At 39.7% G+C, this 24,784-nt stretch overlaps 1 protein-coding gene across 6 annotated transcripts in view; it reads right to left on the bottom strand.

Annotated features, from left to right (window-relative positions):
* LOC102013566 overlaps nt 1–24,784 on the bottom strand; it is a 399,641-nt gene that overhangs the window by 31,587 nt on the left and 343,270 nt on the right. For 3 of the 6 annotated variants that reach the window (XR_001235774.1, XR_001235776.1, XR_001235778.1), the window contains exon 3: nt 15,677–15,770. The gene's annotated coding sequence lies outside the window, so the exon portion shown is untranslated. Of the gene's footprint in view, nt 1–11,413; nt 11,512–11,734; nt 11,921–12,297; nt 15,771–24,784 lie in introns of those variants that run through there. The other 3 variants (XR_001235775.1, XR_001235779.1, XR_001235777.1) reach the window with 3 other exon arrangements.

Here is a 24,784-nt window from a genome sequence, read left to right as displayed (position 1 = left end):
CTGGCCCAAGGTATGACAAATGCCAATAACTTCTGCACTGCAAACCTTTTTTCTTTTATTTATGTATTTATTTTAAAGAGAGTAGAAAATGAGAAAAAAAGAACAATAGCAGCATACCAACATCACAAACATAAAGAAAACAAGGCAAGAACATTAGAAGTGATACCGGGTTTCACGACAAAATGATAGAGATTAACAGTGGTTTTTCTATTACATACCGTTATCTTCAGCTGCGTTGCTCAGGTTACCAGATGTAACTGACTTGCATCTTTGAAATGTTTGCAGGAGATTATCATCCTTCTTTTACTTAGTAAATACTTACTAAGTGTTTTATTTCTGCTGATCCCAGGAGATACATGAATCAAGCCCAGTAACTGTTTTAGAAGGTAAGTCCTCACTCTCATGTCTAGTAAACTTACTGGTTAGTGTAGGAGACGCAACCTAACAAGTTGCTGTGAACTATTCAGAGGCAAAATCAAAAGTAAAATTCACTAAAATCTGTCTTCAAAATAGTTTCAATGTTCACAAATCCAGGGTGCCTGATCAGAAATTATTGCCTCATTAAAAAATTTACTGGTTTCCCTTCTGTCTAAACAACTGTATCACTGTAATATGGTTGAAGTCATCACTCTGATGATACAACATATATCTGTCCACTCAGTGGACATTCAGATTTTACAACTGTGACATCTGATGTGTTTATGAGCCCATTAAACACTCTCTCTCGCTTCCTTCATTTAATCTTCCACCACAAAAGAGAAAAGAACACCATGCAAAAACACTTCCTGCCCCCCAAAAACTTGTTTTTTCTTTTTCACACTCACGTATTACAGAAGTTTTACGTCAACTTGAAGGCGTATTTATAAACCTCAGTAGGAGTAAGGGAATGGTCCGGAGTGAGAGTTGAAATTCTGGTCCCTACTAATCAGCTGTGTGCCTGTCTGTAGTCGTGTCGCTGTGGAACAAGTCACCCTAAATTAAGTGGCTGAAAACAGTAGCTGTGTCACTATGTCACATTTTCTGTGGGTCAAGGGCTCAAGCCAGTGTTACGAGCAGTGTGGCCCCAGTTCTCCAGCTGCAGTCAGCGGCTCCTGCTGGAAGGGCAGTGAGGAAGGAGCGCGGCTGGGGTTTTGACAGTCACCCCTCACCCCTGTCTCTCTCCCTCCACCCTTGCCAGCACAAGCTTCCTCCAATGGCCTCTCCTGCGGGACCAGTCGCCTTGGGCTTCTGCAGAGCATCACAGCACCAGGGCCTCCGGATGGGCAGCACAGCAGCTCATGGCTCCAGCATAAACGTTCCCGGGACCAAGGTGGGTGTTTCTTCCTTCTTGACCTCATCTTGGCGTCTGTCTGTGTCACTTCCACCACATTCTGTTGATTTCATGCGAGCCCCAAACTCGTCTAGATTCAAGCAGAAGTTACGTGGGAATGGCAAGGTTTGTGAAGAACACATAGAAAAGGAGATCTGTTGTAGTCCTCTTTGGAAAAGAAAATGGACCACGGAAACCTTTGCCAAAGTATCTAAATTTTTTAGGCCTTAATTTCTTTATGTATAGAGTGGGCACACTACAGAGCATAGCACCTTATAAGTGCTCCTTGATATTTTTAAAGGAGGGAATATCTGTTAATTATTTAGAACTGAACCTGGCACAGAGAACATCTCTCTGTAGATTGCAGTTATTATTAATATTCTCAAGCTTCAGAACAACTGTCACCTAGGAAGACTTCCTCATTATGCTCATGGATTTGTCACTCTCTCCAAATTCACATACTGAGATCCTGTTCAATCGCTTTTTTCAGAATATCGTAATTTTCAGTGTACAGATCTTTTACTTCCTTTGTTAGATTGATTCCTAAGTATTTCATTTCTTGGGGGTGCTATTGTGAAAAGTATGGTTTCCTTAATTTCTCTCTCAGTCTGTTTGTTGTTTGTGTATAGGAATGCTATTGATTTTTGAGTATTGACTTTGTATCCTGCTACGCTACTGAATTTGTTGACTAATTCTAGGAGTCTTTTGGTGAAGTTTTTGGGATCTTCCATGAAGAATATCATGTTATCTGTGAATAGTGATATTTTCATTTCTTCCTTTCCTATCCTTATTCCTTTTATATCTCTCTCTTGTGTAATTTCTCTGGCTAATGTTTCCAGAACTACGTTGAACAGGAGTGGTGACAGTGGACATCCTTGTCTTGTTCCTGATTTTAAAGTGCAGCCTTTCAGTTTTTGTCCATTTAGGATGATGTTGGTGTTGGTTTGTCATAGATGGTTTTGATCAGGTTGAGGTAAAGACCATCCATAGCTATTTGCTGTAGGGTTTTTTACCATGAATGAATGCCGGACTTTGTCAAAAGTTTTTTCTGCATCTGTTGAGATGATCATGTGGTTTTCATCTTTGGCTTTGTTGATATGGTGTATTACATTGATTGACTTGCATATAGTGAACCATCCCTGCATCCCAGGGATGAATCCCACTTGGTCATGATGTATAATATTCTTGATGATTTGCTGAATTCTGTTTGCTAATATTTTATTGAGTATCTTTGCATCTATGTTCATTAGGGAGAGAGGTCTGTAGTACTCTTTCTTGGCTGGGTGTTTCTCTGGTTTTGGTATCAGTATAATACTTGCCTCCAGAAAAGAGTTAGGAAGAATTGCTTCCTTTTCAATTTCATTGAAGAATTTGAGAAGAATTGCCATTAAATCTTCTCTCAATTTCTTGTAGAATTCAGCTGTGAAATCATCAGGACCTGGGCTTCTCTTTGTTGGTAGGTTTTTAATCATGTTTTCGATTTTAATGATTGATATTGGGTTATTCAGGATTTTTATTTCTTCTTGATTCAACTTTGGTAATTCATAGTTATCTAGGAATCTGCCGATTTCTTCTGTATTTTCCATCCTATGGGAGTAAAGATTTTCAAAGGACATACTGATGATCTTCTCAATCTTGCATTCTTACATCTGGTAATCTGAGCAAATTCAATGAAGATAACAGTATGTAATTTAATAACCATTGTTAATTTCCTATTATCTTATCTTCAAATTCTGTATCATTTTTATTGTTTTTGTGTTGTTTTGTTTTTCTTTGTTGTTGTCATTTTGTTTTTGTTTTTCTTTCTCTATCTTTAAAATGATATTTAAAAAACACAAATTCACATACTGTACAGTATCTCGTGTCTAATAGATCTTTACAGATCTTATAGTAATCATGTGCTCTTGTATCTAGATCCCCTGAAACTTCTCAGGAGTAGGAATCAAAATAGTTGCCCAAGCAATAGAAATTTGTTTATTTTCAAATGAATTTGCCCACAGCAAAAGTGCAAATACCAGTAATGAAAATGCAAGTCAAAGACCGTGGATAAAATATGGGAGGACAACACAAAATGAAGAAGGTAGGACACACACTGACTTCCAGTAGGTTTACTCTCCTCTCCACTCTTTAGAAGTTGTAATAAAGAAGAAAGGAGCTGGGCATGGTGGTGCATGCCTGTAATCCCAGCACTCTGGAGGCTGAGGCAGAAGGATTGTTGTGAGTTAGAGACCAGCCTCGGCTACAAAGTTAGTTCAAGGCCAGCCTGAACTGCATAGTGAGACCCTGTCTCAAAAAGACAAAAAAAAAAAAAAAAAAAAAAAAAAAAGAAGAAGAAGAAGAAGAAAGGAGATGAGATTTCCAAGTGAGACAGCAGAGCTATTAGTTAGAAAAGTCTGGCCTTAAATTAACATCCAGAGAGTAGAGTAGATTAAATTTGTTCTAATAGCTTAGCTCAGATTTACTACGATTCCTGTCACTACAATTTAGCTTTTGAAGTGTCCAAAATTAAAAACATTTTCTGAAAGAAAACTACACTTATGAGTGAACAAAACTTAAATGTTGTAAATCTATAGCTTTCTATTCCACTTAAAGAGAAACCAACATTAATGTCAACCTAATGCAACAAAAATATCTGTTCTTGAATACTGTATAAAAATGTATAAGACTTTTGCTAACAAGAAGGTCTGCCAGCTCCTTTTGCCAAAGTGAATGTACCTGTAAGTCGCTGGAGAGGCTTGCAAGATCATAAGCAGATCTTACTCTACGAATAATCATTTAAATTCACTGAAAAAGAAAATCATAGTACATTAAAATTTCAGAAAGCCATTTGTGAATAATACAACCCCAGAATTCTCATTTTTTTCCCCTAGAGCCCAGAGATGTTTAAAATGGATTTTTTTAGTCGAACTCTAGGAATGTCAGATCTCAGAAACAGCAACAAAGAAACTCTAATTAGCCATGATGAACACTGATTATGCAGCACGGCTATCACAATGATTACAGAAGAAGAAAAGAGGTGATGCACCGGTCCTACGTATCAAGTGTGGTTTTGTAATTAGAGAAATTTAGTCACAGCAGGCACATGTGATGTATTTGTATTTGTACCATTTTATAGATTCAGACAGAACTGTCTTCTGAAATACCAGAGATAAAACCATGACTATTTCCTATGCCTTTTCACTAAACCATTTAATTCTTGAAAATATTTTTGTTACTTCTCACTTTTTTCCCTAGTCACCACAGAAAACTCATCTTTCTCAGCAAAATACTCTGTACTGTTACCTTACTGTGGTGCTTTTGCTCAGAATGATCATTTCATTAGTACTAGCAAAAGGCACACATATGCTCACAGGGAAAGTGACCTCTATTTCATCTGAAATATTTGATTTTAAAGATGTCCTCATGTGAGTGTCTAAAAGGGAACAGGATAACCGTGCTTATGGATGAAGCCATGAACAACACTAGCGTTCTCAAGCTCTGTGAGATCAGCCAGAGTTGGTTCACGAATAAATTCCCAAATGCAAGAAGTCATTTGGTCAGCTGAATGCCCGCAAAAGACAGTAACCTGTTAGGAGGTCACAGAGTTTCTCTTGAGCAACAGTCTGGCTTGCAGCTCTCTGTCTTCTGATTTCCCTTCGACGTGATGGATGAGAAGGCGGGGTCAGCCAGTAGTGCAAAACCAAATGGAAACAACACAGAAGGCCTGAGAGAAGCATTAGCCAGCCACAGTCTTCTCGGCGAGAATTCCTCCGCTGCACCAAGTGCTTGCAAAGCACTTTCCCTGAACATGTTTTTTGCAACTATTGTTCTATAATTAGGTGTTTGTGCTAGAATTAGAAGACAACATGAAACAGCTACTCTTGTATTACATCTGTAAGAGGTACCTGAGCTATTATTGATGAAGTTGGATTAAACTATATAATTTATCATTATGACAGTGTATCCATGTTTGCCCTAGAAACCATTTCAGAATAATAAGATAAAGAAATGGCATGAATCATTAGAAGGCTGCACACCATACTTTACACATTAATACTTGGTGTAGTTTCAAGATTATATTCACATACTCTATTTCCTAAATACAACCAAGACAATTCGAATATATTCACCCAAATGAAAATTTGCTTAAGATGTTCAGAATTCTATCATTCTACAAATCAAAAGGTTTTTTTACAAAAGGCAGAAGAGTTTCTTTTTGATAAAAAATGAATTTTGTCAAAGACATTATGAAAATGAGAAGGAAACACCATTTTTTACTATATATTTTAAAGATCCTCTAACACAATAGATGTCCTAAATCTTTTTTGTGCACACATTTATAAAAGAAATTAAACATCTTCTTTCCACCCCCAACACACATACGCCAAAGCCAGTTGAGTAAAAGTCTGTACCTGACAATGGAGGCCAAATGCCTGCTGCAGCAAGCAGGTAATACACAGAGTGACCAGCAGGACCGGCTGCAAACGGCCCTCTGCACCATAAGGGCGGAATGCTTGCATTTTCTCTAAGAAGGAAGCTGAGTTTAGACTGTCAGTTCTTCTTCTCTGTCAAGTTACACATTTCACATGAAATCTGTCAATCTTTAAATGTGAGCCCAATTTATATCCATCAAACAAAATGTTCCTTGGGTTGATTTGGGCCACACGCTGCCACTTTGCAAACTATTCCATTCCAAGGCTGCTGCCTGGATTACCAAGTACAGCACGAACTTCAGTGACGAGCTGCTGCCACAGCAGGACACAGAGGGTCAGCGAGCTGGACCAGGCCAGCTGTACCCATCAGAGATGAGCAAGGTGTACAACTTAAGATCTGACATAAATCGCTGTGCAGAAGTATGGCAACTTAAATATGGAAGTCTTTTCTAGTAACCCACAATTATGCACAGCAAGTGTATTCCCTGGACATAAAAAGATGAGAATTAAAAATTAAAGCCTTCAGTTTTACCTTAATGTTTTGCAGCACTTTCATCCTTAGCTACAGGAATATGACAAGCGTAAGAAAACCAGGACAAAATTAAGAATCATCCCATTAAATGTGAAGAATGCCCTTTCCACTACTCCGGAGATTTTCCTGAACCCAGAATTTCACTACCTGACAGCCTGAGAGGGCTGGGAAGCTCTCCTGCCTAGGGCAGAATGCTCCCGAGCTGCTGGAGGATGAGGTCACCGGGGGGTAGGCACAGCTCCTGCACTCAGCTCAGAAGACAAGCAAGGGCAAACACAACACCATGACCAGCTCCAAGGAAAGGGAAAATGAAACTGCTTCTTGAAAGAAACTGCTATTCAGAGAGTGAAGGAGAAGCGAGTACCTGGCGTGGAAGCAAGGTCAGGCTAATAAAAGCAGTAAATAGAAATTGTCACTCTGCCTAACACACAGCACCTAGATTTCAAGCCAAATTAAGGGGGAATTCTAATGCTGCCTTGCAAAGCCTGCACAATAAAGGAAGAAAGTAATCACATTCCCCACGGCCCTTCTCTGGCTGGCTTCAGTTCTCTTCCATAGTTCCAGCATAATATGGTCTTAAGAACTAAGGACATTCAAAGCACTATTTGCATAAGGATGTATGCTTTCCCTATGATAATCCTGGCAGGGTATTTTGATTCTAGATATTCCAAAAGAGAAAGCGAAACTCGGTGAAATTATATGCTCGTGGTCACTGAGCTGAGAAGCAGAAAAAAATCAAGATTAAAACTCAGTAGACCTTCAGTTCCTCGGCGCAGAGGCACCGGAAGAGCACACTGTGAGCTGCGTGCGTACGCAGCCTCCCAGTGTTCTCACAACGTTACGTTCTTCGTCTTGGTCAGCATCAGCTTTTTCTGCCCTTGCTGTCCTTGGGTGATTTCCGCTCCAGAGTCTAAGGCAACTAAGACAGCCTCACTCCCTGACCCAGTGATTGTAAGGTGAGATTACAGTGAACTGTTAAAAGAGTTGCTGTCGTGCTCACCAAAAGTACAGGGCAGAAATAAAAAACAGAAACCACCCCACAGAGTGGGGAAGATAAAATAGAGATAGTGCCACAGCCACAGGACCAGAGACGAGAGCTCTGAGCCAGGGCGTTCAAATTGGAAAGAAGCCGGCGAGCTTCCACAGAAGAGGAGAAAGACATGCCTATGATGGAAATTAATTTCTATTTACTATCCCATATGTCCCCAAAGGAGCACCAGGGAGAAGAAGTAATTTGGCAAATGCATCTTTTGTGTTTAAACATCAATTTTGATTTGTGAGAGATACTTGCCTTTCAAATATTACACTTTCCATAAGTAGAAAAGATTCAGAAAGCAAACTTTCTAATGTGTTTATGCATTAAATCCTATCTTGACTTTTAAAATGGAGAAGAAGGCCAGGGATGTAGCTTAGCAGCATAAGCACTTGCCTGGCAAGCCTGAGGTCATGAGTTCGATTCCCAGTGCCAAAAAATAACTTAATTAATTAATTAAATAAAATAAAATAGAGAAGAATTTCAGCAAGAGTAAGGATCTGTGATAAAATAAAAAACAAACAAACAAAAAAAAAAAAAACAGGCACTTGCCTTCACGCATATTCTTTAAGGACCAGGGTCTTTCAGAAACATGACCATGTATAATATGGCATATCATACACTTAAACTTAAAGTATATTTAATAAGAGGAACAAGTTCAGGTGAGAAATGTGGCCCAGGACACACACACACACACACACACACACACACCAGTGTGGCAGGATGAAGACTGGAGAAGACACTTGCTTTCCTGAAGCTTGTGAAGTGAGAAGGGCCTCTGACCCTTTACCTGCAGCCTCATCTCCCAGATGACAGAGCTACTATTGATCACGAGCCACTGTCTAGTGCCTGAAAGGTAAAATCCACATAATTACTGCTGCTGGTTGAAGAGTTATGTTTGGGCAAAGGGAAGGGGTTGGATTAAGATCATTATCTAACAACTGACAACTCCATAAACTCTATACTGGTAAACCTGTATGTTTTTCAGTCTAAACTTCTAAAGCATTTTAATTATAGACAAACTTGTGGTAGAAAAATCAGCTCTCAGGATACAGGCAAATTAGCTTACTTTTTATATACATCACACCCTTCTCTTCCCCCTCCCCTGTGATCCTCCTCCAGCTGTGACTATAAAACATTAAGGAACATTCCATTTCCCTTTGTGATTTTCTCTTAGTCTTTATATAAACCAAGATCAGACTGTTCCTGCCTTTGATAGGAAAATCAAAAGACCTACCAGTTTACCTTTTTTTGTGGTACTTATAAAACACCTGTCACTTGGGAAAGTGGACTCATTCACAAAGTTTAACATCATAAAATCAAACCATTTGCTGAATCCCATAACATAAGATACATCTTTATATTTAATAGTAAACTCCCTAGGCTTGTGGACTGATGCCTGGGAAACTGATTTTCTAGAATTTTTACTCTCAGAAAATTGAATTCTTCTTCAAAGTCACTAATTTTACTGCTGACACATATTTATGTTCCTGCATATTATTCGTGAAATGTACCAAATTGCTCATGACTTTAAAAGATTAGAAATAATATTGCTTCTTTCTCTGGCTATTTTTCCATTTTTTTCTTTTTCTCCAACCTCAGACCTCAATCTCTATATTTATTTGATCTCTCTATGTCTCCTGAAAACTCTTCAAATTCAGATAGCTGATAGCTGCTTCCACAATTTCCTGAAAAATACATTTTAAAGTTACCAAGAGTCTCCTCACTGTGAGCCCAGTGGCCTTTTCTCCACTTCAATTTGCCTTCAGCCATGCCAGGTAGAAAGAAAGTTCCTGAATTGAGGCCAGGTTCTCCACATGATCCACACACTGCTCTTCGTCACCATCGTTTCAGTCTATCGTGCCTATTTTATTCTTGGTTCTCAGACTAATCACCCTTACAAGGCGTGTGCATCTTATTGCTTTCCGCTTTGACGTTATCAATAGCTCTCTCTCTCTATTGTATGAAATGGAAACTTCTTTGCCTGCCTTGCCTGGCCCTTCACCAGTCTGTGTACAGTTAGTTTTTGACAGGCAAATGTAAACAAGACTAACCTAGCAGTTTCTAGGCTGCAGACATTTCCCTAGAAGAATGAGAATGTATAACAGAGAGAGCAAAAATTTTAGAGATGGAGTACCCAAACTGCATCCCCAAACCCACTTATTCTTTGGAAAGTGCCAATACTGCAACTAGACCAGAACACTGAGTTGTAGGTTAGAGAACAAAGCTCCCATGTTTGGCTCCCGTGCCAACAGAGCGTGCTCTACAAGGTCAGCATGCTGCTTGCAACACAGGTGTCGTGGGTTCACTACCACTGGTGCAGGATGTGGAAAAGAGCAGTGAATTTTCTTATTCAACTTCAGGTGCATTCCTTAAACTCAAGTTCAGGCTACACATTAGCATTTCAGTGAAGAGGAAATAAATTACTAAAGGTGGGGAGAAAAGGTCTGTGAGAACTGAAGGGCACATAATCTCACTTCGTGAAGTTATTAATCACAGTTTTTCCCCACTGCCTTAGTTTTTGGAAGGCATTGATGGCATTCCTGAGAGCGATCAGATACAAAGTGCAAAACTACTCACACGTAAATCTATGATTATCACATACAACACAGGGAAATGGTAACTATTATGAACTCAATGTATTTGTTAATAGTTCATTAATTTCATGCTAATATTTCTTCCTTGAAGCCTAACCCATAGAGAATTTCATTACCACTACTATTCAGGTGTCAAATTTCTTTCTAAAACAAAACAAAGAAAATCTTTTATAGAAATGGATCTTTAGTTTTGTAGACAATAGAAACTGTGAAAAAGAAGACCAAATCTTCATCAGTTTAATTCACAAAGCAAATGCACAGGGAAATAGCATTATTCACCATTTAAATTGCCTAATTAGTCTTGGGAATATTTTAACTCTGTCCAAAGTAAAGGAATTTTACACACAGTTATGAGAGTGCTAAATTTCTAAATAGTAGATTTAAGTGAACCCTCCACTGAAAGAAATAAATCACTTCTGTGCTGAGGAAACTCTATTGAGATACCATCTGAAAGATCTATTGAGCCCTGAAGTGAAATATATACATTTTTAAAAGGATAAACACAGCAGGAAATGTCCACTATATTTTATAGTGAATCATCCAAATATTCAAGAGTTCCCTGATTTATTCTCAAGTAACAACCTTGACTCCTTAAAAATTGTTTATGATGGTCAAAGGAAAACATGTACGGTGCTTGGACACAAGCTATCCGCCTAGCAGACTTCTTTGGAGAGTAAACCACTCTTAAGGCATCGTTTACTTTCGCAAACAGCATATGCTCACCATGTGGCACCATTCTTGTTAACACTAAAGTAGCAATTTGAGCTTCACAGCTTGGGAGCTCTGTTTATAATAATAATAGTATGTGATGTCAAGGCCTCAGAGTCCCATATGTCACAGGTGATCATGAACATAAATGCAAATGTCCAAAATCTGCTCTGCTGGGAAAGTGATTCTTGCCAAGGCCGAAGACGCCAGTAGACATACAAATTCTTGGTCTTCAGCCTCTACTAAGCCCAGAAACTGTCTGTCCAATTTCACTGCCCGCCTTCATCTGCTTCTAATACATGTATACGCCTAGTGAATTCATTTCCCTTGGGGGGAAGTTTTGTTTTCTCAAGAACTTGAGATTTTCAATGAAGTGCCTATGATCAGATAGACATTGTTGAAAGTTTTATGTTTTAACTCTTCTCTTCATTTTATATGAGCTGTTTACTTTTTGAGCACCTTCAAACCTCTAGCATTTTAGAATAATGTTTAAAACATGGCACTATTAAGGAACTTTAAGATTACAGCTGTAAAAACAGACCTATGTTATTATAATCAGTGAGAAAGCCCCTTCACTGGGATTTCAGAATATAAAAGGAGCCCATGCAGAGAACTGGCGGAGTAAGAACCAAAAAAGAGAAGAGAGAAATAAAGAGGGGAAGAAAATCTATCATGCAAACAAAAGGGGGTGTTTCTATTCTTGACAGCCCATTTGAAAAAATAAATGTGATTCAGTATTTGAGTAGCAGACCTCTTTCACTGGAAGCGGGGTGTTACGACACAATCACTTCACATACTGCATCTGTTAAGATACTTACTCAATTCTAGCTTAGATGGTTATGGGCCTCTCTGCTTCTCCTGTAGAATATGGGCTCTTCAAGAGCCAGAACTAGGCTGTGTGCCTCTGCCAAAGAAGTCCCCTGCACAAAGCAGATACTCACTATTTGTATTTGGATAAATGTTGCAGACTAGAAAAAGTGCTGAAAACACATTTCTGCTCAGAACAAGGTGCACAAGCAGGAAGACACTTGGGCAGGAATTTATTCCATATAAGCACTGCATTAATGGAAACAAATGCTCAATGTGCATTCGCATGCTACGGTGACATGATCACAAAGAATAAGCAAGCTCTGTGATACTTACCCGGGTGAACCTCCTCTATCAAGCCTGCGTGTGTGCCCAACAGTGTGTATGTTCCTTGGACTCCCTGGGGGGTAGAAGTACAGAAGGCTTCACTCCGGTGTTCTGGCTGCATAGGATGACATCTTGGGAAGCAAAGATGGCGGGACACTCAAGTCTTCCTACAATAATAGTTCAGTTATGGTCAAACTGAGCAAGAGAGAGAGGTGAGTCCAAAAGTAGGCTGACAGATGAGGGACAGAGAAGTTGAAGTGGAATTTCAGCCCGGCCCCAGCACTGGCTCTCGCAGCTCTCTCTGCTGTGGCTTCTCAGGCACCCCAGCTGTTACAGAATCTCCATCCCTTTCCTCAAGGTCTGCAGACAATACCTGCTTCTCTAAGTGTTTCATCTTCTCCACTCCAAAAAAACCCAAAACCTTCCCTTTACATCTTTCCCTTTGAAATAGCACTCTTTTCCCAGTTTGCTGGCCCTCCTTCCACGCCCACCCTTTGCTTTCCTCCCCATGGGACCTGGCTTCCACAGCCACCGCTGTGCAGAGATGCTTCCCGAGCTCACGAGCTGCCTACCTGCCAAATCCATGACGCGCTCCATTCTCAGTGCAGTGAGTATCTCCGCGGCCTTTGATGCCACTGATTTCTCCATCAGTCACTGTACCAAAATTCGGCTGACAGTAACAGACTAGTAAGTGAGTATTAACTACTACCGCAAAATACTTAGCCCAGCACTTTGTACATAGCATGGATTCTAAAAGATATTTGCTGATATTCAATTATCATTTCTCTCAGTTGCCCTTGTTCATTTTTTTAAATACAACGTACTTCTGCAAGTGTCTTGCCACACACACACGCCTGCGGAGTGTCTTATCCACCACTGCGTTGCAACAGTTATCGCGCTATGTCTACCACATCTGTATATGTAGGGGACAATGAAAATTTCTACTCTGCCCTCTGAACCTTCACTGAAATGAACAATAGACAGACTGATGAGGGAAATCATTTACACTTGTTATTGTACACAGGGGCTTCACAGGAATGTGATCACCCAATTCTCCAATGAGACTCAGAAACTTATACAGCCTTCATGGGAGAGAAAAGGGGGTAATGTAGGTATTCCACACTGAGGACCACTGGTAAACTTACGGAGTATCTGTGTCCTTCTCGGTGGGTGACTACAAGCACGCCACGAGCCAGCATGTCCACTTCTCGTACTCTTCCCCGTGCTTCTCAGAAATAGCCCCGAGCCACTCGCAATGAACCTTAAATCCATCTATACAGTTCTCAGTGTGGAACGATTTAGCGACTGGGCCTCATGTTCATGTCCCCTCCCCCACAGTTCCTGTACAGACTGTCAAATCTTGTCCTGTGCTCCTTTCTTAAATGGAAGCATCATACCTGTGAAGGAGATGGTGACTCAAATTTTAAGATAACACATTATTAAATTTAGAAATAGATGAAACTTCACTTAAAAAGTGTTTGAGTAATAATTTATTCTATTAAAAGAATGAATTGCTATTTTTAATATACCAAGCAAACAGGAACTTCTAAAAAATCACAACATCCTCATTCTAAGAACTGAAAAAAAAGCTGCTATGTTGGAAGCATCACATGTACGGCTCCACGTCCATTTACAGTGGCAAATGTACCATGGAAACAAATTTGCCATGGGAATTTTCACAGCAATAAATATCACAGTCTGCTGGCAACAGATGGAGTTATGATCACACACGCACAAGTGTAAGACCAGGTTGAGGGATGTGAGAAGTATAAAGCACGTTAGCTCGGACCTTCAAGTCTCTTCCTGCTTCACAAGGCACACCAGACTGAACTGGAGATCACATTTGCGGCAGCGTAGTAAGTTGCCCCCTTAAGCCACACCCTAGCTGACTGTGGAGAAGGTAGACAGATAGATAGACAGATGATAGAGATAAGTGCTGATTTCAAATTCTGAACTCAAGTACTCAAGAGATCCTCCTGTCTGTCTCCTAAGTAGCTGATACCATAGCCATGTACCACTTGCTGTGTTGAGATCAGTATTAAATGTGTTTGATTGAATAAACAAATTTTCCTACTGCTAGAAGATATAAAACTATTTAACTGGAATATGGCTTACTAAGAACATCAAGAAAAAGTTAAAGTATTTGAACCATTATATCTCAAAAGTGACATATTATTGGCCTCTAACTTAAGAGCTTTTTCAGCCTGGATCTCATCTAACATTTTTCATGCTTCTTTCTGCCCCTTCATTCCTACCCCCTCTCTCACAAAAACAAAACAAGAAATAATAAACAACAAAAGACATGGTCACCCGACCTTCTGCCTTTCAAAATTTTCTTCTTCTTACTTGGAATTCTCAACAAATATTCATATTCTAGACAATAGATCATACACCTCGGGGGAATTCTGAGTCAACAATTACCTGGATTTCATGCAATAAATCATCTGTTGTCTGTAAATATAAGTATAAAGTGATCATAAAATGAGGTAGAGTATGACATAGTATAAAAGAGGAAAAAGAGGTGTCATTAGAGGTTTCAGAGATACCACCTCTGACGGGATGACCTCAGGATTCTTAAAGACAAGGGTGTCTTAGCTAAGATGCTATATTTCAAGTGCATGTTGGTTTGAGATATAAAGTCATCCCTGTATATTCATGAGGAATTGCTTTTAGGAACCCCTGCAGATACTCACAACCTGCAGATGCTGAAGACCCTTATACATTATGGTGCAGTATTTGTACATAACCTACATAAATCCTCCCTCACAGGTTAAGCCTCCTCTAAATTACTTGAAATATCTGATACAATGAAAATCCTATGTGAATGGTTATACTGTATTGTGTAAGGAATAAAGACAAGGAAAAGTTTATATGTATTCAGTACAGAAGTGATATTTTAGAGAATATATTTGGACAGGCATGGTGGGGCGTGCTTAAGCCCAGCATTCTGGGAGGGTGAGATAAGAGGACCCCGCATTACAACAAGGTTTGGGTAACGCAGCGACTTAACGATACGTAGTCTGAAAGTGTTTTTTTTGTTTGTTTGTTTTTGTTTTTTAAATCTACTAGTACATGTTTGAAGTACATAATGATTGCATTCATTGTGGGGAACTGGTCCAGGTACATAACATCTCCATACTTTCTTTTTCCCTTCCTCTCCAAGCTCTCCCCACTGCTGGCAGCATCAGAATTATTTATAAGTCCTTATAAAGTTAACTGTCATATGTGTAGATGAACAACCAGACTTATTAGGCCAAAAAAATAACACAGTACAGGAAAAAAAGAATATTTCTGATTCATAGTTGTTTGAAACCGTGGGACTAGAGAGAGGAAGGACTGTTTCAGGAAAACACTACATCAACAGATGTTTTTAAACTTGCGTGAAAGCAAAAGTCCGTTCCTCCACTCACGGTACACATCCAGCACATACACCCTGTCTCTCCTCCCGTGGTGTGTTATGTGCTTGGTACTGGCCACATGGGTCCACACCATTATATTTGCTTGTTTGCTGCCACTGACCTAATCAAAGGAGGCTATTTATCTTGGTAGTAACTCAAAGGGATTTATTTAAAGTTAGTTCCCTGGAGATGGAGGAGCTGCCTCACTGAAATCACCATTTCACCGCATAGGTACAGGTATCATAGGGCCTTTGATAACCGGGGGGTGGGGGGTGTACAGTGAGACAATGGACGTGTCCAAATGCGTTCCATCCCTTTCTGGACCCTGTCTTCTCCCTACTTTTCCTGTGAAAATGAAACTCGATGTTGACCTCCCCGTGCCATAATCTGCATATTCTGCCCATTCTTCTGAGCTGAGGGCAGTGTAGGAGTGGTGGTTATAGTCTAGGCCTAAACACTGGAGAAACCACTTTTCTCTACAGGGAAAAGCCTAACATTTACATTTTCCCTTCCCTAAATTCATAACTTAAAGTCCTAAACCCCTGTACCTTACCTTATGACTATATGCAGTTGTAGGACCTTTTCAGAGATAATTAAGGTAAAATGAGTTCATGTGCGTGGGTCTTCATCCAATTTGACTGGTGTCCCTAAAAAAAAATCAAGAGATAGGGGCCATGATGGCGATGCCTATAATCACTGCACTCTGGAAGTCTGAGGCTGGAGGATCATAAATTCAAGTCTAGCCTAAACAATTTAGTAACTTAGCCAGACCCAGTTTTAAAATTTTTAAAAAGGCCTAGAAATGTAGTTCAGTGTTAAGGCCCTGAGTTCAATCTCCAGTAACACACACACACACACACACACACACACACACACACACACAGAGATAAGGTCTTAGAGAAAAGACACTAGCAGAAGATGACCATGTACACGCCCAGAGACAGGACTCAGAGAAAACCAACTCTCCAAGCAGATTGATCTTGGAATTCTGGCCTCCACAATTCTGAGGAAGTCAGTGTCTGTCATTTAAACCCCCCAGCTGATGGTACAGTGTACATCGTTAAAGAGCTGACATTTGAGGACTTGATTTATTAGCCAGTGAGAAGTCAAACAAACTTTTAAGCTTAGAATGTCCTGATGATCCGGGTTCAGATGGAAACATGTGCAAGCAAAAAACACTGGGGAGCCAAACTTCCTCACTGACAACAATGAGCGGACTGACATTAAGTGTGTTAAACTTGCAAACTATTGTATAACCCAGAGCTAGGAGATCAGAAAGCTCATGGTATTGCATAGCATAGAACACGCACTTAACAGAGATAAGGATGTTAGTATAATTTTTAAAAAGTTAAACACGTGACTTTCTTACAGAGATAGAATGAACACATATCAAAGACTTCACTCAATTTATTACTTAACAAGAAAACTAATAATATATATTCACAGATCAGGAATGCTGACATTCATTTGCCAAACTGTTTTTTTTTTTTTTTTTTTATTGTAAAGGGCAATAAAATGATTTGGGTCATTTTTTCCCATAGTGCAGCAATAAAATGTGTCTCCACGGGATAACACATCTCCGCATTGTTGTGGAGAAGGATCGTTTGCATGACTAACAGTCTTCTACAACTTCACTTCCAGGCCTTCTGGAACTGTAAATGGCCCTAGTAAACAGAAGCAATCAGAGGTGCACACCCCTAGAATTAGATAATCACCCGATGGTTCCGAGACAATGGTCAGTGCTCCACGGAAAGGACAGACACCCTGTAATCTGTTCTGCTTATTTCAGTCTTGGACTATCTTTGTGTCCAACAATAAATATAGGAGAAGTTATTTTCATGCTAGATATGTTAAATATGCAGTGAAAAGGAACCCTCGGGAGAAAGTCCAGCACGCAATCAGAAATGTGCGGCTGCACATCAGCAGAGTAGCAACTTCGAAGACATCTGTCAGCTCAGCTTGATCTTTCCACACACCCCATCATCAGTGAGCCCTTAAAATTGAGAGCAGGACAGGTGGAAATCTCAGGCAACTATGAAAGAGCAGCTACTGCTCTTTCGTCCTTGTTTGTTAGCAATCTACTGTGCTTGGATTCCTCTGTCTAGCAGGCTTTGAAATCTTGGTTTTGGGTTCTTGATCTGGGTTCCTTCTTTTGGCTCTTTGCTCCCCAAGATTTGTTTCCTTCCTGGAAGCTCGTCTTCAGGTTGTCTCTCTTGCTAGGTTGGGACTTTGGACCCATTCTGCTAAAGGTTCTGATAAGGAAAGACTGTACTATTTGAGACCTAAAAATGAACTCAACTATCTTGGTCATTTGGGGAGTGCTCTGATGAATCCTTCTCCAAAAGAGAAGTAGGTTTGAGTTATCTGAACAGAGATGAAAAATTTCCCATCAATACATATGATTTTTAATTTTCTCTTTGGCCTTTCACTTCTGTTAATCACTGACACTAACCCTTTCTCTTCCCTCGGTCTTGAGTACTGGCCAGCTGACTTGTAAATAGCTTGCAACACCGAAGCGAAGCTGTTCATTCACTCACACATCCATTATTCCACTAATTCATTCACTTGTCATAAACTACCACAGTAGTTTGTGTATGCTAAGCACAGTGCTCGGTGCCAGCAGACACACCAAGGGAATATATTGTTGCCGGCCACAGGCAGAACGACTGAGGGGTAGAAAGTGATGAACATTTGATCTTTTCTAGCACATTCCAGGTCTACCACATCCAGTGAGGGGCCCTGCACATAAAGGACCCTTCCATCACGACACACAAGACTGCAGCACAACCGGGTAGGAGAGAGATGGAACTCCAGGAGCGCTCCTCGAGTCAGCTCCAGCTGCCATCTGGACTTTGACAAACTCAACAAGTAAATTCTAGTCTGAAAAGTCATCTCAGTCTTTCCTGTATTTCCAAAAAGAAATAAAAGTGATTATGAATTAAGGTACATTTTTAAGCTTTGAAATTATTTGATTGGATTTGCAACATACAAACTTAAATGCTAAACTGACAGAGAAATATCAGCAGCTTTTATTTCTCAGTAATGTTGCTTTAATTACCAGCCATCTAAAATATTCAATCTAAGTTTCTTATGTATCTTACATTTTCAAAGTACCTTTAACAAGATACTTATTCTAATTCTATAGAAATTTATTTGATCACAGATGTGTTAAAAAGTCACCAGAATGAGGACAATAACACCAGAGAGAAAAGTGTAGATATTGATATAAGTGAATTGAAGGATATAAATTTCGTTTGGAGTGAGGATAACTGATGTATTTCAATTAATATGAAGAGTTAGAAGCCAAATCCCATAGAAAAAGTATTCTAGTGCCATGAAACTGCTACAAGCCATCAGATTGTGTAAGTATGAGGTAATGAGCCCATTCTCTAAGCTCTCAGAGGGACAGAGATGCCCAATAACTCCTCGTTGGCAGATGTTTATTTCTTCCAGAGCTCTTCCAACTCGACACCTTGAAGACCAGGTTGCCCTGAGGACAGGGAATAGCATTGTTAGAGTACCACAGGCTTTATCTGGGGCTGCAGTAGGGGAGGTCCTACAGGCATGTTCCTCTACCATCAACCCCTTCCATAAGAGGAGAAATGAAAAAAAACAAGGGAGAAATGACTACAAATAAGATATGGACAGATATAAATGCTCATAGAGATAGATAGACAGATAGACAGACATAAATATGCCTTAGAATATGCCTCACTACATATTACAAGTGTGCATGTACACACATAACGTTGTCTTTGGTTTCTGTGCACTTGGGGGTGAGCCAACTAAATACTGATTTAAAAAACTTTTTTTCTCTTAATTTACCATCACAAACAAATATAATCCAGAAATAAAATTTTATGAACATTAAAGTAAGTAAAATAACCTTGTTCTTTAACCTTTCCTGACAAGAAAGATTGTAGAGAATGGAGGCTGAAGAGGAAAAAAAAAAGATCATATTTAACAACATCCTCTGTCTTTCGGTACAGGCATCAGTTAACCTTTGCACAATTACTTATTGTTAAAGATGCAGATGTATATCATCATGAAAAACTCATATTTCAGAATTTTATTTTTTTTATTCCAAGTAATAAAATTGCATAGATGTTATTCTGTCCCTCAGCATGCATAAAGAATGGGTAGGTTAGTTGTTGAAAGTATAGACATATACTAAGGGGGTGCATTTTCAAAATTCACCAAGGTCATTAATGCACCAGATGTAAATGGTCTCCCATTTATCAAATGCCCCAGAGAAATCAGGAGATAATTGAAATGATAGATGAAGAGATGAAACTCTAGGCTAATGGGCTGTATGTCAATGAATCAATGTCACCTTTATATAAGCTTTTGGAAGATGATTCCTATTCTTTTCTTATTTTTAAAGTTTTCAGAGCTGGGATCAGTTATTTCTCATTTGTGTAAGTTTTAGACCTCAGGAAAGTAAGTCATAAGTGGAATAGAGACTGAATTGGAAAGAAAGCTCCCTGACCCATCAGAAATATTTCTATAATTTTCTCATGATGCCTTGCATGTCCCTACATGAATTTCCCTTAGAATTTATCACTCTGCCTTTTTGTATTTGTGCTGATTTTTAAAAAAATCATCAGTTCATGAATAATCTCACTTGAAGATCAATTCTCTTAACTCTTACCCTTAACAAAATTACATGAACTTTACATAAGAGAAACATAAAAAGATTGACAAAACAGACTTTAAAACGGAAAATTCTTTCAATATGATTTTAAATGAATTCTTTATTGTTAAAATATAATTAATATGCATTTAGGGTAACAGACACTGAAAAGAAAAATATTAGTTTGTAGAACAGGTTATTTATGATAAAGGCAGGGCCTTGGGTCTGCAGAAAACAAGTGATGCTCAGAAACTAACTTTTTACACTCCCCAAAGTGACAAAAAAATCAAGATCAAAATCAAAATACTAGATAAAGAGAGACATATTAGCTATGTGTGGTGGCACACACCTGTAATCCCAGCACTTGCAAGGCTGAGGCAGGAGGATCATTGCAAGTTCAAGGCCAGCCTGGGCTGCAAAATGAGTTCAAAACCAGCCTGAACTGCAGTGAGACCCTATCTTAGGAAGACCAAAACAAACACAAAACAACCAAAAAAAGTGAGACATGTTAAAGTACAAATGTTAAGTCAAACCAGTAACAAGTTGAAGAAATGAAAAAGTGTCTTTTCAGAGCACATGGAATTTTCTGTCCATTGAGCAAACGTGTTTTGATACCTTTAACTAACAATTTCAAAAGGCACTGTGATGAGCTGTTTTTGGAGTCAGGTCCAAATGTCAGGGCTCAGTCTGTGTACCAGAAGGGACGTCCTGTTAGGGGCTGGTGGGCACCTACCCTCAGCCTGAGAGGCAGAGTGGGAGATCAGCACCCCAGTGATAGGATCAGTACATTGATGGTTGTTGCCTTTGGAAAGCCCACAGGCAATGATCTTCCTGATAATTTTGACTACCCAGTGGAAACTGCCTCTTAGGACTTGTGCTGGGAAACTTGGACTCCTGAGGCAAGCCAAAAAACAGGACCCTGGGACAGAAAGGAAAGCAACTGTAGGGAATGCACAGAACTTTCTTAAAATAAAGTATGGAATTCAAGCCCTGAAGCTTAAAGGGAAATCCAAAATTGTGGTTACAACTTATCATATAAATTGCCTAAAGGCAACTTAGTTTCTCATATGCATCCTAGTTATTTAAATGTGGAGTATTTTCACAGTGTTTGGAAGATAGTCTCCTTACAGAGATCCCCAAGTATCTTCATGCTCTGGACTGTCCTCACCCAACTCCAGGATTTCCTAGACTTGAATAGTCCAAAAAATTCATTACTAACACCTGCTAGAAGGGGCAGCCTTAGGATCCTGTAAACTCTAGTGTCTGCTCTGAAGTTTTGAATTTCATGTGCTGTGTGGGACACTAAGTACTTTTAATATCACTTCTGCATAAACCTCACTCACAACAAAGCACTATGCATTCCATTGGCTTTTCCATCCAATCAGCACTACGCCAGCCCTTCCTTTCTAACTTTTCTATACTAATTTCTACACACTTACATACACATATACACACACACACACACACAATTTTCCCCTCATATCACTTTTCTGTTGTGAAAGGAATATTCATATCATCAGCACTGAATTCAACATTTCAATTATTGTTTCCAATCCCAGGGCCTCTTTCTGAGCTTGACAGGACAGGAAAGGAAGTGAATATGCGATACCACAAAGGAAGTGATGAAACCAGTTGCCCCATGTGGCTTATGGTGTTTCCTAGATACTTTTTTTCATCATGCTTTGTATTGCTGGGATATAAATCTAGTCTTCTGACAAAAAAAAATTTTTACATGCCTGTAACAAAATATGCATTTTCTGCATCATACATGGGGATTTTTTCCACTGGAAAATTTAGTATCTCTAGAGAACTCCAGAGTCTAGTCATTTATCTTTAAATACACTGTTAACATATTTTGCTCTAAGGACAGGACACAGATTTTATCTGATACAATACTATCAATACCCATAATGGGAGGAGGGTTCAGAGTGGTGAGCAGCAGAGAAAGAGCCTCTCCCAGTACTGCTGTCCAGACACTGGAATAGAGCAACATGGGGAAGACAAGAAGGAGAGCAGTGAGTCTCCTGGACCCAGGAAGAAACTGAGGAGGGAAGTGAAGCCCATGGAGAGTGAAGTGAAAAACTTCAACGAAGAAGAACCAGGTAGCCAGCGGCACCTTCTCCCTGAAATGAGACTCACTGCACAAGAGGCGTAATCCAGACCCGTGGACACATGGCGAGTGCTGGCGACCCCAGAGGCCTCCAGAGAGAGACACAGCAGCGGAGGGGGGCAGTGGGCATAAAGGACTGCACTGGCTGGTGGTGAGTGCTGAGACAGCGACTGGCCAAGAACCGTTTTGGAGAGGGGCTGGTTGAGCTCCATTCAGAGCTGCTGCCGGCTCCATCTAGCTGCTTCCAGCTGCGTTCAGGACCACTGAAGGCGGGCTGATAGCTTCAGGCATCGGAAGGTGCAGGCTCTCAGAGATTATTCACTATGCGGCAAAGAGCTGCTGCTGGCTTGCTGACACCATCGCCATGGACTGGGATTCTGTCTCCACGTGTTGTCTGCCAAAGACAGCAGAGACAAACCTGGAAGTGGACTTTCTCTCTCTTTTTTTGTTGCTGTTGTGGCTCTGTTTTTGTTTTTGTTTGTCTTCCGTTTTTTTCTCCGTTGTTTGAAGTGGTTTTTATGAGTGTGAGTATGGTCTGACCTCTTTGTGGCTGTGATCCTGCTGTTTTATTTCTTAGCCCTTCCTTTGCTTTCCCCCCACTCTTCCACATCAGTTCCCCACAGTCCTCCTTACTTCTAATCTCTTCTTCTTCTTCTTCCACTTTTCTATTTTCTCCCTAACCCATTTTAAATTTTCATCCCTGGGGGAAAAAATGACATACTAAGGACTTGTATACTACATATAATTTTCTGCTTTGTTTTAGATTTTCTTATATAACCACAACTCCAGTTACACAGTTAAAGGTGGCAAATTAATGGTTACTTCAGTTTGTCATTTTCTAGGCTGTATTTTATGCTACTGTCATTCGTACCACTACGGCCAAAAGTGATACAATTGTTCTAAAAAGTCGTTCCTCCTGATATTCCAACACTAAGATTGACTGAGGGTCACAGAAAGCACTGTGGCACAGTGCCAAAGAACCAGGGGATGGCCAAACAGGCAGCAACATCTCACCCCCAACAAACTGAAGAGGTAGGAGCTTACAGGAGACTCAAAACTCAAAATCAAGCTACCTGTACAGGATAACTATGAGAAGTAGTCATTTTCTAAGGGTTCTAAATGCTAGCAGTAAAGCAACCCAACCCACCATAGGCAGTTTACAAACATCACCCCAGGAATTAAGCAAAAAAGAAAAGAAAATGAGAAGACACGTAAACAAGATGTGACCCCAGACATTCAGTTCACCAAAGGCAAACTCAAGGGACAATGAGGGGGGACAATCTGAAAACCATCCACCTGGCCTCTCTGAAGGGTAACAACGAAGCAATTGAATGAGGCTCTAGAAAAAAATCAAATCGAAATAATTTCTCAGGTAACTGCAGAGATGTTATAACAATGAAAACCATGTTTAGGGATTCCAGAACAGATACAGACAAAGAATAGAGGAGTGTAAGAAAATTATGGAAGCCATGAATGCTCAGATAGGAAAGAAATAGAATTCACAAGGACAATTCAAGCATATATTCAGGAGAATAAAAATTCCATTGGAAGTATTTGCACTAGATTAAGCCAATGCAAGGACAAGATCTCAGATATAGAAGATAGACTTACAACCAGTGATTATAAAAAGAAAGATTTCTTTAAAAAAAGCAAGAGACCATGAAAAATCAATACAGCAGCTGCTAGATGAGGCAAAGAAGAATAACTTATGGTCAATGTGAGTCAATGTAAAAGCAGAAGACAGTACAAATAATATAAAAAAATTGTTCAGAGATGTCTTGGTAGAAAACTTCCCTATTAGTGAAAAAGAATTTGACACACAGTTGAGTGAGGCATACAGAACTCCAATTAGCCATAACCAAAATAAATCTACACCCAGACACATAATAATCAAGATCCCAGAAATTCAGCACAGGTACAGAATATTAAAAGCTGTTACAGAAAAGAAACAAATCACCTAGAAAGGAAAGCCCATCAGAGGGTGACTTGAAAAGAAAACAAATCACCTAGAAAGGAAAGCCCATCAGAGGGTGACTTGAGAAGTCAGCCCATCACAGCTGACTTCTCAATGCAAGCCTTCAAGTAAAGAAGAATTTGGAGAGAAGTAATTCAAGCCCTAAAAGAAAATAACCTCCAACCCAGATTGATGCATTCCACAAAACTATCTTTCAAAATTGATGGAGAGGGGCTGGGAATATAGCCCAGTGGCACAGTGCTGCCTGGCAAGCATAGGATCCTGAGTTTGACTCCAGGTACCAACAAAGCAAGAAAACATTAATGGAGAAATAAGATACTACCATGATAAAGAACACCTGCGGAAATTCATGAACACCAAACCAGCACTCCAAAATATTTTGAAGGACATTCTATTTATTTATTTATTTATTTTTTTTTTTTTTTTGGTTTTTCTCCGGTACCGGGAACCGAACTCACAACCTTGCGCTTGCCAGGCAGGCGTTTTGCCGCTGAGCTAAATCCCCAGCCCCTTGAAGGACATTCTAGAAGGAGATAACAAGGAGTACAACCCCACAAACCCCAACAGAAAGAATACACCAGGCAAGGCAAACAACTAAACAGAGTGAGAGGAAAAAGAGGGGGAGCCAACAATAGGAAAACAGCATGACAAGGATGAGTCAATACATATCAGTTGTAACCATCAATGTCAATGGCCTCAATTGAACAATCAAAAGATGCAGACTGGCAGAATGGATCAAGAAGCAAGATCCAACAATATGTTACATACAACACATTTAATTAAAAAACAAATTCATAGACTGAAAGTTAAAGGATGGAAAACAATATTTCATCCAGCAGGAATCCAGAAAAAGGAAGTGTTATGGTTGATACATTGTGTCAACTTGGGGAGTCTAGAGGTTTGGCTAAGTGACTCAGCAGGAAGCCAGGGTGCTTACTTTGTA

Source organism: Chinchilla lanigera, unplaced genomic scaffold (genome assembly GCF_000276665.1).
Source record: "Chinchilla lanigera isolate Chin_1 unplaced genomic scaffold, ChiLan1.0 scaffold00047, whole genome shotgun sequence".
Taxonomy (NCBI): Eukaryota; Metazoa; Chordata; class Mammalia; order Rodentia; family Chinchillidae; genus Chinchilla; species Chinchilla lanigera.
The sequence above is the reverse complement of the archived record's forward strand: the minus strand, read 5'-3'. Positions and strand labels throughout refer to the sequence as shown.